Source organism: Bufo gargarizans, chromosome 1, assembly GCF_014858855.1.
Source record: "Bufo gargarizans isolate SCDJY-AF-19 chromosome 1, ASM1485885v1, whole genome shotgun sequence".
NCBI lineage: Eukaryota > Metazoa > Chordata > Amphibia > Anura > Bufonidae > Bufo > Bufo gargarizans.
In genome coordinates, this window is record NC_058080.1 from 738,934,516 (window position 1) to 738,945,889 (window position 11,374).

Here is an 11,374-nt window from a genome sequence, read left to right on the forward strand (position 1 = left end):
TAACCCCGCCCCCTTCACTAGTCACATGATAGTGACCACCCCAGGTCCTTTATCACCTCTTATACTCGCCACTGCTGAGCCCCGCCCCTGTACTGATCACATGACAGTGACATCACCGCAGGTCCTTCAGCTCTGGCAGTGCAGCAGATACTTGGCAGGTCCTGGTCGGTAGTCAGGGCTCTTGTTCTCTCTGGTATCAGCCATTCCTCCAGCCTGCAGGTAAGATGAGCTGTGAGGAGACAGTGTGGTGGAGAGCTCAGACATGTCACCTCTGGAGATTCTCCTCCATTACACACAAGGAATCCCTCTCCGGCCCTCAGCTTAGTATGATGGGGGGAGTAGTAGTAGTGGGGGTTGTCATCATTCACTGGCCCTTGACTGTCCTGCTGAGGGGCCCCTGCATCCAGGAGGAGAATGAATGGAGCGGGGCCCGGCCTGAGCTCAGCTCTCTCCAGTCTCTTCTCTAGGAGTTGTGGACACAGCTGAGCACAGCCCAGAGGTGGGACCCAGTGGCGTAACTAGAGTGTTATGGGCCCCAGTGCAAACTTTGGATTGGGCCCCTCATCCCCCCTCATGTGCCTCCCTCACAGTAGTTATGCCAGATATGTGCCCCCTCAGTAGTAATGCCCAGATATGTGCCTTTTCACAGTAGATATGCCAGATATGTGCCCCTCACAGTAGATATGCCAGATATGTGCCCCCTCACAGTAGGCCACTCCTCTTCCACTAAGCCCCACCCACTTTACCCTCAAAGTGGTGAGAGTAGCAAAATAACCTTTTTGCACAAAATCTGGCTTATACAAATCCTGTACATCAGAAAACTGGCTTTTATAAGTTAATTCCAATGATTGCCATATAATAAATAGCAGAAGCGGCAATGCCTCCACCTGTGTCAGCCGAGTCCTCTGTTCCTCCTCGGGGCGGCGCTACATTCTCTTAAAAGCCTGTGTCAGAAAACAGCTTCCCCTCCGCTGGAACCCGAAATCCAGTGTCCTCTGCCCAAACCTGCCTAATAATTAGAAAGAGCCAATATATGAGGACAGAACGCTAAACTCCTCAATCATCAGGCAACACCAATGTTGAAGAGTAAATCAAGAACTGACTTTATTGAAGACCAACAAGTATATATATACAGTTCAAGAAGTCGAGGAACATAACGCAATCAACCATGAACAGCATGCAAACAGACATCCCCCCATCCCCACCGTCCTAATGAATGAATAGGGAGAGAGGAGACACATGTGATGGGATTATCTCCTGAGTGTATCATAGGGTGATCTACTCATCTACACCGGAGTCGGCTACTCCTAGAGTCAGCTATCTTAATCCCATCACTAACACAATCAGTGGGAGTCTCAGTGCAGAGTTAACCCTTTTTGTGTTGCGGGATTCACACCCTGCACCTTTAATGGGCAATAGGAAAGATGTGGCATATAACTCCACACATAAGACATGGTTTGTAGTTCCTTGTAACCCCAACAGGTCTCAGGGGGATCTCCATAGTTCTGAGTCCGTAGGAAGGAGGCTAGCCCTCAGGCTTCTCCGGCAGCCCCAGTGACGGTTCAGTCCGTCACAAAGCCCATACAGCTGTAGGCATAAACCTGCGAGTGTTTATAGCAGGAAGCTACAGGACCTTTGGTGACCAAGGTTCTTCAGCGAAGCGTGCGCCCCCCATCTGCCTCTGGACCCTCCCCCCTTGCCCGAGGTGCGTATATTACAAAGAGCGCTCTGACGGGGCCCGGCATTGTCACTGTACTTCATGCCTGGCCCTGTTAGAGCTCTTCCATTACATGTGAGGGGAGCGGACTTCCTCCCCCACCGGGCCTGGTCGCAGTTGCACCCTCTATGACCGTGATCGTTACACCCCTGGTGGGACCTGCATCTATCAGACATTTATCTCCTGTGGAGCCACCAGAAATCTCCATGTTGGGGCTCCTGGAATCCATGTGGTGGGGGCTCTGAGAAGCGGTGCCCCTCCAGGCTCAGGAAGTGCGGTTCTGGAGGTGACATCTGGTCTTGTCCCCTGGATGATTTCCTCTCCTCTTCTCATAAAGGCGCCTGCAGTACTAGAAGGCTCCAGCTCCTCAAGTTCTCTCCTCTTTTCCTGAATGACCACCAAGGATGGACAGGAAGGAGATCAGCAGAAGAATATTAGACCTCACCTTGGAGATCATCTCCCTGCTGAGCGGAGAGGTAAACTTTTCTAGATTTCTCTCCTCTTTATTGTATTCTGTAACAAGTCAGACATCGGGAAGGAGAATCCATCATAGGAAGTGATAGGAAGAGTCCAGGGTCTTGGAGAACAGCCTCCAGACCTTCCAAGTGATGGAGAACCTGAAGATCAGCCCCCAGTATGGTGAGTGATGTGTCATGTGACCAATAGTCATGTTGTAGGAGCCATGAGAAGGTAAGTAGGCATGTTGTACCAGGAGGAGAGGGCCGGAGGAGAGCACATGACCCCTGAAGGGTTTATTCCCTAAGTGTCTCTCTCCATCCACAGGAGTACACAATAGTGAAGAAGACATCGGGGGACTGTTTGACTCCCATCATCCATCTTCAGGAGGGCGGAGCAGGTCCCCTCCCCCATCACAGAGCCTCCCCCTCACCCCCTGATACATGAGCAGAAGATCCTAGAACTCACCCACAAGATGATGGAGCTGCTGACTGGAGAGGTGACACTGCTGGGAAATTCTCCAGTAACAGCACTGGAGGGGTCTGGGTGATGACGGTGTCATTGTGTTGTCAGGTTCCTATAAGGTGTCAGGACGTCACTGTCTATTTCTCCATGGAGGAGTGGGAGTATGTAGAAGGACACAAGGATCTGTACAAGGAGGCCATGATGGAGGAGCACGAGCCTCTTATATCACAAGGTAAGAGCCGTCATGTGCAGTGTGTACACGTGTGTGCAGTGACATGTAATGGAGGAGCACCAGCCTCTTATATTACAAGGTAAGAGCCGTCATGTGCAGTGTGTACACGTGTGTGCAGTGACATGTAATGGAGGAGCACCAGCCTCTTATATCACAGGGTAAGAGCCGTCATGTGCAGTGTGTACACGTGTGTGCAGTGACATGTAATGGAGGAGCACCAGCCTCTTATATCACAAGGTAAGAGCCGTCATGTGCAGTGTATACACGTGTGTGCAGTGACATGTATTGGAGGAGCACCAGCCTCTTATATCACAAGGTAAGAGCCGTCATGTGCAGTGACATGTAATGAAGGAGCACCGGCCTCATATCACAGGGTAAGAGCCGTCATGTGCAGTGTATACACGTGTGTGCAGTGACATGTAATGGAGGAGCACTAGCCTCTTATATCACAGGGTAAGAGCCGTCATGTGCAGTGTATACACGTGTGTGCAGTGACATGTAATGGAGAAGCACCAGCATCTTATATCACAAGGTAAGAGCCATCATGTGCAGTGTATACACGTGTGTGCAGTGACATGTAATGGAGGAGCACCAGCCTCTTATATCACAGGGTAAGAGCCGTCATGTGCAGTGTATACACGTGTGTGCAGTGACATGTAATGGAGGAGCACCAGCCTCTTATATCACAGGGTAAGAGCCATCATGTGCAGTGTATACACGTGTGTGCAGTGACATGTAATAGAGAAGCACCAGCCTCTTATATCGCAGGGTAAGACCCGTCATGTGCAGTGTATACACGTGTGTGCAGTGACATGTAATGGAGGAGCACTAGCCTCTTATATCACAGGGTAAGAGCCGTCATGTGCAGTGTATACACGTGTGTGCAGTGACATGTAATGGAGAAGCACCAGCATCTTATATCACAAGGTAAGAGCCATCATGTGCAGTGTATACACGTGTGTGCAGTGACATGTAATGGAGGAGCACCAGCCTCTTATATCACAGGGTAAGAGCCGTCATGTGCAGTGTATACACGTGTGTGCAGTGACATGTAATGGAGGAGCACCAGCCTCTTATATCACAGGGTAAGAGCCATCATGTGCAGTGTATACACGTGTGTGCAGTGACATGTAATAGAGAAGCACCAGCCTCTTATATCACAGGGTAAGACCCGTCATGTGCAGTGTATACACGTGTGTGCAGTGACATGTAATGGAGGAGCACCAGCCTCTTATATCACAGGGTAAGAGCCGTCATGTGCAGTGTATACACGTGTGTGCAGTGACATGTAATGGAGAAGCACCAGCATCTTATATCACAAGGTAAGAGCCATCATGTGCAGTGTATACACGTGTGTGCAGTGACATGTAATGGAGGAGCACCAGCCTCTTATATCACAGGGTAAGAGCCGTCATGTGCAGTGTATACACGTGTGTGCAGTGACATGTAATGGAGAAGCACCAGCATCTTATATCACAAGGTAAGAGCCATCATGTGCAGTGTATACACGTGTGTGCAGTGACATGTAATGGAGGACCACCAGCCTCTTATATCACAAGGTAAGAGCCGTCATGTGCAGTGTATACACGTGTGTGCAGTGACATGTAATGGAGGAGCACCAGCCTCTTATATCACAAGGTAAGAGCCATCATGTGCAGTGTATACACGTGTGTGCAGTGACATGTAATGGAGGAGCACCAGCCTCTTATATCACAGGGTAAGACCCGTCATGTGCAGTGTATACACGTGTGTGCAGTGACATGTAATGGAGGAGCACCAGCCTCTTATATCACAAGGTAAGAGCCGTCATGTGCAGTGTATACACGTGTGTGCAGTGACATGTAATGGAGAAGCACCAGCCTCCTATATCACCAGACATAAAGCAAATATTCTAAGATATACGACTATCCTCAGGGGTAATGGAAACAAGTCCAACAAAGTGCCTAATGTATACTGCCTGAGAATAGTGGTCCGTATCCTAATAGGTCAGAGGTGGAAATACAACTGCCATAAAGTATGATCAGATATTATGTAGCAGTCTCTCTCACGGAGCTGTCATGGGCTCACAAAAAATATCCAGGAAATGTCATGAGATGTTTTTTCTTTTCTTTTTTTCCACATTCACCATAACAGCTCCTTATGAGAAAGGAATTGTCTTCACAGGGAAAGGAGACTTGGAGGGGGATATAGATTTAGAGCTTTCTGCAGCACTTCAGAGCCTGGTGGAGAGGAGACTGGGAGTAGTTGTTATTCTTCCTCCATGTACTGAGTCTGACTGATGAAGGTCTTCACTGTGTGATCTCTCTCTGGAAATTAACCTCATAAGCAGAGGTGTCATTGTGCCAGGATGATGCCCTGACCCTTTTTTGGTTGGTAGGGTGATGGAGGGCGCTGTATAAAGAATCCCCTTCCCCAGGTCCTGCCATGTATAACTGTATCCTCATCCTCAGAATGTACTATTTTAGAGAAGCAGCTGTCGTCCACTGCCCATCATTCATTCTCGTAGACCAGAGACTACTTTGGTCTGTGGCCTGCTAGGTGCTGGGACCTCAGCCTAGGTGGTGAGAGGCAGAGTATATTTCCTCCTATCACTAAACCTAGAAGTGAAGGAGCTGAGAGAAGTGTCTGGTCTATAGACAGATGTACAGGAGGCCATGTATTTTGTCACCGTGTGCTTGTGTCACCACAGATGGATCCAGGAGGAGAAATCCACCAGAGAGATGTCCCCGTCCTCTGTATTCCCAGGACTGTCCAGAGGAGAAGGTCCCAGAGAACCCTCAGGTAGATGGAGCTGAGACCTATACACATCTATATAGGGGGGTCCTGCAGTCATAGAGGGGTCATAGATTGTGGGGGTCTCTTCTGTGGATCTGTTAGATTTCCCACCTGTCTGCTGTATTCTACTGAATTGTTACAGATGACAAATCAGGGGGAAGATCTGACTGATATTAAAGTGGAGGATGAAGAAGAAAGGATGATGGTCGATCCCCTGTGTAAGAGTGAGGTGGAGGAGGACATTTCAGGAGATGTCACCACAGGTATGGAATCATGAATGGAAAAAGTGACTTCAGATTCTGTCCTTGGTGCCTTTAGGGCAGGAGGAGATTCTGATGATTGGAGATGTCCCCATCACATCATGAAGTGTTCCCCTTGTGTAGCTGATGGGGATCTCTGATCAGATTCTTCTCTGATCCCGGCTGTTCCTGCAGGACATGAGGGTCAGTCACATCCACACACCCACTGGGGATTACACAGCTTTTGGTCTGTGCTTTCATGATGAACTACATGTACCTCATTGTGCAGGAAAGGGTTAAGCATCATTTTGAGATAGTAAAGAGAGATTAATACATTTCCCCCTCATTTTAATTTCCTATGTGATAGTTAGAGGGGTTTTACAATAAAAAAGGAAATAACTTTCAAACTGTTCTCAGAAGACAAGTGACTTACTAAATACTCTCCCCTTTCACTTTGGGCTGTGACTCTTCTTTCTGAGCTGGGGTCACGTGATGTGAAGGTTCTGGCTTTCAACGCTGCGGCAAGACGTCTTGTCTGCCGACCATGTGACTTCCCCTCTGTTGCCCCCACCCCTTAGACCAGGCATGTCCAAACTGCGGCCCTCCAGCTGTTCCAAAACTACAACTCCCAGCATGCCTGGATAGCTTACAGCTATTAGAGCATGCTGGGAGTTGTAGTTTTGCAACAGCTGGAGGGCCGCAGTTTGGACATGCCTGCCTTAGACAGAATGTGCCAATTATATCTTTACACTCCCTTTATGAGAGCACCCCAAAGATCATGCCCTCATATCAGTATGTTAATAGAAAAATAAAAACTTGCTGTGGGGCCCAGTCAGTTCTAGTTACCCCACTGTTTGCACCGTACTCTAGCGCTTGAGAGAGAACAGACTCTACTGTTCTCTACCTTTCCTGGGCTAAACTATATCAGACTGTGGCATAGAGATTGATCCCCAAAGTTGGCTTCTGTTTTGGATTGGCCACATCCTACTGGTGTGCATGCCATCCAGTGATTCCTGGGTTTCACCAACCATAACCGACAATTTATTACCTGCAAGGAGATAAAGGAAAAATAATGGACTCCTGATGCCAAATCTCCCTTTAAATCCTTTTAAGCAGTTTTTCTCTGCATCAGTTCTTCATCATTCAGATGATGTCAAGCTGTTCTTTTTGGAGGTAGACACATCCCCAATGGGGGCTGGAGCCGTTCTTACTCAAAAAGGGGATGCTGAGAAGATGTGGCTTCTTCTCTAAGGTCTTCTCTGCAGAACAAAATTATTCCATCTGTGACAGAGTTGTTGGCTACCAAGTTGGCACTTGAGGATTGACATCATCTTTTGAAGGGTACCAGTCACCCAGCCATAATCTACACTGATCACTAAAACCTGACTTTTCTCCAGCCGGCCCAGCAACTGAACCATCATCAATCTGTTAAGGCAGCGGTGTACTGTGAGGTCACTGTTAGGGACCGGGGAATGGTGGATGTCACAGTTAAGGGGACTGTAACCTATGGTCACTTTTAAAAGGGCGGGTGCTGTGGGGCAGGCCCCTGTGAAGGTCACTGTCAAGGGTGGGGTGCTGTGGAACTCACTGTTAAAGGGGGCAGGCTGCTGTGAAGGTCAAAGTAAAGGGGGTGGGCTGCTGTGGAGGTCCCATTTTGAGGAGGCAGGGCACCGTGGTGGTGGGGGGGGGGGGTCAGTGTTAAGGGGCGGGGTACTGTAGATGTCACAGTTATGAGGAATACTGTCGATATCTTTTAATGACACACACAAACATTAAATTAAATAAAGTAAATATACCCGCGCAAAGCGCAAAGCCGGCTCCTTCTGCTAGTAATAAATATATCCTTAGACCTGATAAGACAAGTGTAATTGCTCTATAATCCTTTTTGAATATTTTCTTGTCTGATACTAAAATGAGCATATTATGTCTCCAGCTAGAGGGTGAGAGTGCTCACGAGTCCCGTATTGACAAGCTAAACTCATTCTCTGTTCAAGCATAGCTTAATTGCCAAGCTCCTGTCAGTGTACCTCCTCACCTGCTGTGTCTCACACACGCTTAGTAAAGGCTGTGGTAAAGCAGCAGATAGAATTAGAAGCTATAATTCCACACTGAAACTGCTGGAAGAAGAGGAACTCTCACTACAGAGCCTGGGCAAGCTTGTACTGAGCATGTGTAAGATAGCAGCAGCAGGGGAGGAGGTACACTGAAAAGTGCTTGTCAGTTAAGCCCTAGATGGGCATTATGGCATGGACTGATCTAGTGAATCCACCAGCTTCATCAGGTCTATAAGATTCATTTGATAATGAATGCATTTTGTGTTGAGTAATGAGGTGATGGATCCTTTTTAAGTTAACCTGGTATATTAATGTGATCACTTGGCACTGAAGAACCAAATATGTTGGCAGAAGGCAGACTCTAATTCCAGACATAGTCTGGTTTTTCACATTTTTGAGCTATGTTTGTGTAATAAACGTGGTGAGCGGGTATAGACCAGAATCCTGAACATGGTCAGCATATGATACAAAGCTTTATAAGGCTGGAATCACACATGCAGTTTTTGGATCTTTTTTTTAAACTAAAGCAAGGAGTGGGTTCAGAATGAATAAGTTTTACTTCCTATTCCTGCTGTATCTACTTACACCCTAATAGTAATGTTATAAGTTTGTCTAATCCGTGATTTTGAAAAAAAATAATCACTAATTACAACTTTTATCTTCACAGAATATCCCAGTAAAAATGTTAAGGGAAACTTCAAGGTATCACTAAATTACAAAGAAGAAGCTGAAGATATCGTGCATCATTCTTCAACAGAAACCCTAGTTACCCTTAATGTACGTCCAGGACTTCACAATACAGATCTATCATTTAATCCCCCTAAACTTGAGGACCCTTCTGCCAGCCAATCACAGATTGTTACCGCAAGTACAAATCAGAAAAGGGGTGAAAGGTTTCAGTGTAATAAAGAGTTCACAAAAAGCGCAGTTCTTTCTGCAGATGGAAGAATTCACACAGGAGAGAAGTCATATACATGTGCAGAATGTGGTAAATGCTTTAAATATAAATCACATCTTGTTATACATGAGAGAAAGCACACAGGAGAGAAGTCATATTCCTGTTCAGAATGTGGGAAATGCTTTACAGATAAATCAAATCTTGTTACGCATGAGAGAATTCACACAGGAGAGAAACCATATTCATGTTCAGAATGTGAAAGGTGCTTTTCCGATAAATCACATCTTGTTAGACATAAGAGAATTCACACAGGAGAAAAGCCATATTCATGCTCGCAATGTGGGAAATGTTTTACACAAAAATCAAGTCTTGTTATACATGAGAGAAGTCACACAGGAGAAAAACCATACTCATGTTCTGAATGTGGGAAATGTTTTACGCAAAAATCAAATCTTGTTACACATGAGAGACGACACACAGGAGAGAAGCCATTTACATGTTCAGAATGTGGGAAATGTTTTACATATAAATCACTTCTTGTCGCACATCAGATAAATCACACAGGAGAGAAGCCATATTCATGTTCAGAATGTGGGAAACGTTTTACAGTTAAATCAAATCTTGTTATACATGAGAGAAGTCACAGAGGTGAGAAGCCGTATTCATGTTCAGAGTGTGGGAAATCTTTTACAGATAAATCGCATCTAGTTTTACATGAGAGATGTCACAAAAGAGAAAAGCCATATTCATGTTCAGCATGTGGGAGATGTTTTACGGTTAAATCAAGTCTTGTTAAACATGAGCGAATTCACAAAGGAGAGAAGCCGTATTCATGTTCAGAATGTGGGAAATGCTTTACAGATAAATAAAATCTTGTTACGCATGAGAGAATTCACACAGGAGAGAAACCATATTCATGTTCAGAATGTGAAAGGTGCTTTTCCGATAAATCACATCTTGTTAGACATAAGAGAATGCACACAGAAAAGAAGCCATAATCATGTTTAGAATGTGAGAAACATTTTACTACTAATTCCAAACTTAAAGGGGTTGTCCCGGGACTCTTATAAAAATGTCCAGAATCAGTCTTAACACTCATAAGAACTGTAAAAGAGGATTGCTTCACAGACCTCATCCAGCTCTCCTCTACATCACTCTGTAACCTCCCTTCTGTCACAGAGGAGCTTACAATCAGCTCAGTATGAGCCCCCATTACACAGTGACTACAGTGTTCTTATCTCCTCCAGTTCTCTTTGCTTCTACCCCTTTTTCCTCATATCTGCTTTATCTCCAGCTCAGCACCGTCCTGTTTCCCCTTTCCACATGTGAGCTCAATGCATGTGTTCTCTGCCACAAATAATTTACCTCCCTCTCAGACCTCACTTGCAGTCACTAGCTCCTCTTTTCCCTACCCAGTGCCTACAATGCTGGGGAATAAGAGTGTTGGGATGGGCAGGAAGAGAGGTATTCACAGTACTCGGAGGAGAGGGGAGGGAGTGTGCACAGCAGCAGCACCGTCCTGCCTTGCTGAGGTCACGTCTACATTGCTGTGCTACACACGAGGGAGAGAGAGAGAGAGCACAGGACCATAAACGTGATGTCAGCAAGGAATGACTGATCTGTAAAGAAGCTAATGGGAGCAGAAAATATAAAACCGTATTAGCGTCTTTTTTTAGCACCTAGAGGCTCCGTCTACTCACCCTGTATTCCGCCCCGCTCGTCCGTCAAGCCCGCCCATCTCCTCTAGATTGCCAGCCTCTATCTCATCCATCGGCCGAATTCTCGCACCTGCGCCGTGTGCGTCTGTATTCGGCGCAGTGACTGTCTGAACGCTCCATGCGCCGGCATCTCCACTGCGCCTGCGCCGTCTGTTCCTCGGAGCACTCTGATGTAATCGGCGCAGGCGCAGTGGAGATGCCGGCGCAGGGAGCATTCAGACAGTCACTGCGCCTGCGCCGAATACAGACACGCATGGCGCAGGCGCGAGAATTCCGCTGATGGATGAGATGGAGGCTGGCAATCTAGAGGAGATGGGCGGGCTTGACGGACGAGCGGGGCAGAATACAGGGTGAGTAGACAGAGCCTCTAGGTGCTGAAAAGACGCCCCCATAGCACCTAGAGGCTCATTTGCATAGCAATAAAAGTTGTTTTTTTAGTGTAACGGCTGCAAACAAAAGTCTTAGAATAGCATGGTTAGGTAGTTAGGTAGAGCAGACACTAGCTGATCGCTAGTGTCTGACAGCTAACTAGGTCCGAATGAGGTGGTAGAAACCCTTTAACAAGCAAAGCAGGCGAGAGCTGCCTTTTCTCAAAGCTTTTTGATTAATCATAATTAATAGATCATATCGTACCACTCAGATGATATTTAATTCAGTTTTACCGTGATGGTGCCTTCTATGTAAGAAATCCCCGGCTAAAACGCTCATGTCTCACTCCCTGGTGGAAGCGTCCGGTTCCTTGTATCACAATCTGTGAGTGGCCTGTGTTTTGCGTGTCACGTGTTGTCCGGCGTATCACATGGCATCCCACGTGTTAGGT

General features: G+C 46.7%; 1 long non-coding RNA gene and 1 pseudogene across 1 annotated transcript; both read left to right on the forward strand.

Moving 5' to 3' along the window:
• The first annotated feature begins 158 nt into the window (after nt 1-158).
• On the forward strand, nt 159-2,529 carry LOC122924936. Its single transcript, XR_006387461.1, has 3 exons — nt 159-219; nt 2,055-2,193; nt 2,501-2,529. It is a non-coding gene; the product is annotated as an uncharacterized LOC122924936 (long non-coding RNA).
• Nucleotides 2,530-4,600: 2,071 nt separating this feature from the next.
• On the forward strand, nt 4,601-10,520 carry LOC122924931 (annotated as a pseudogene).
• The last annotated feature ends 854 nt before the right edge of the window (nt 10,521-11,374 follow it).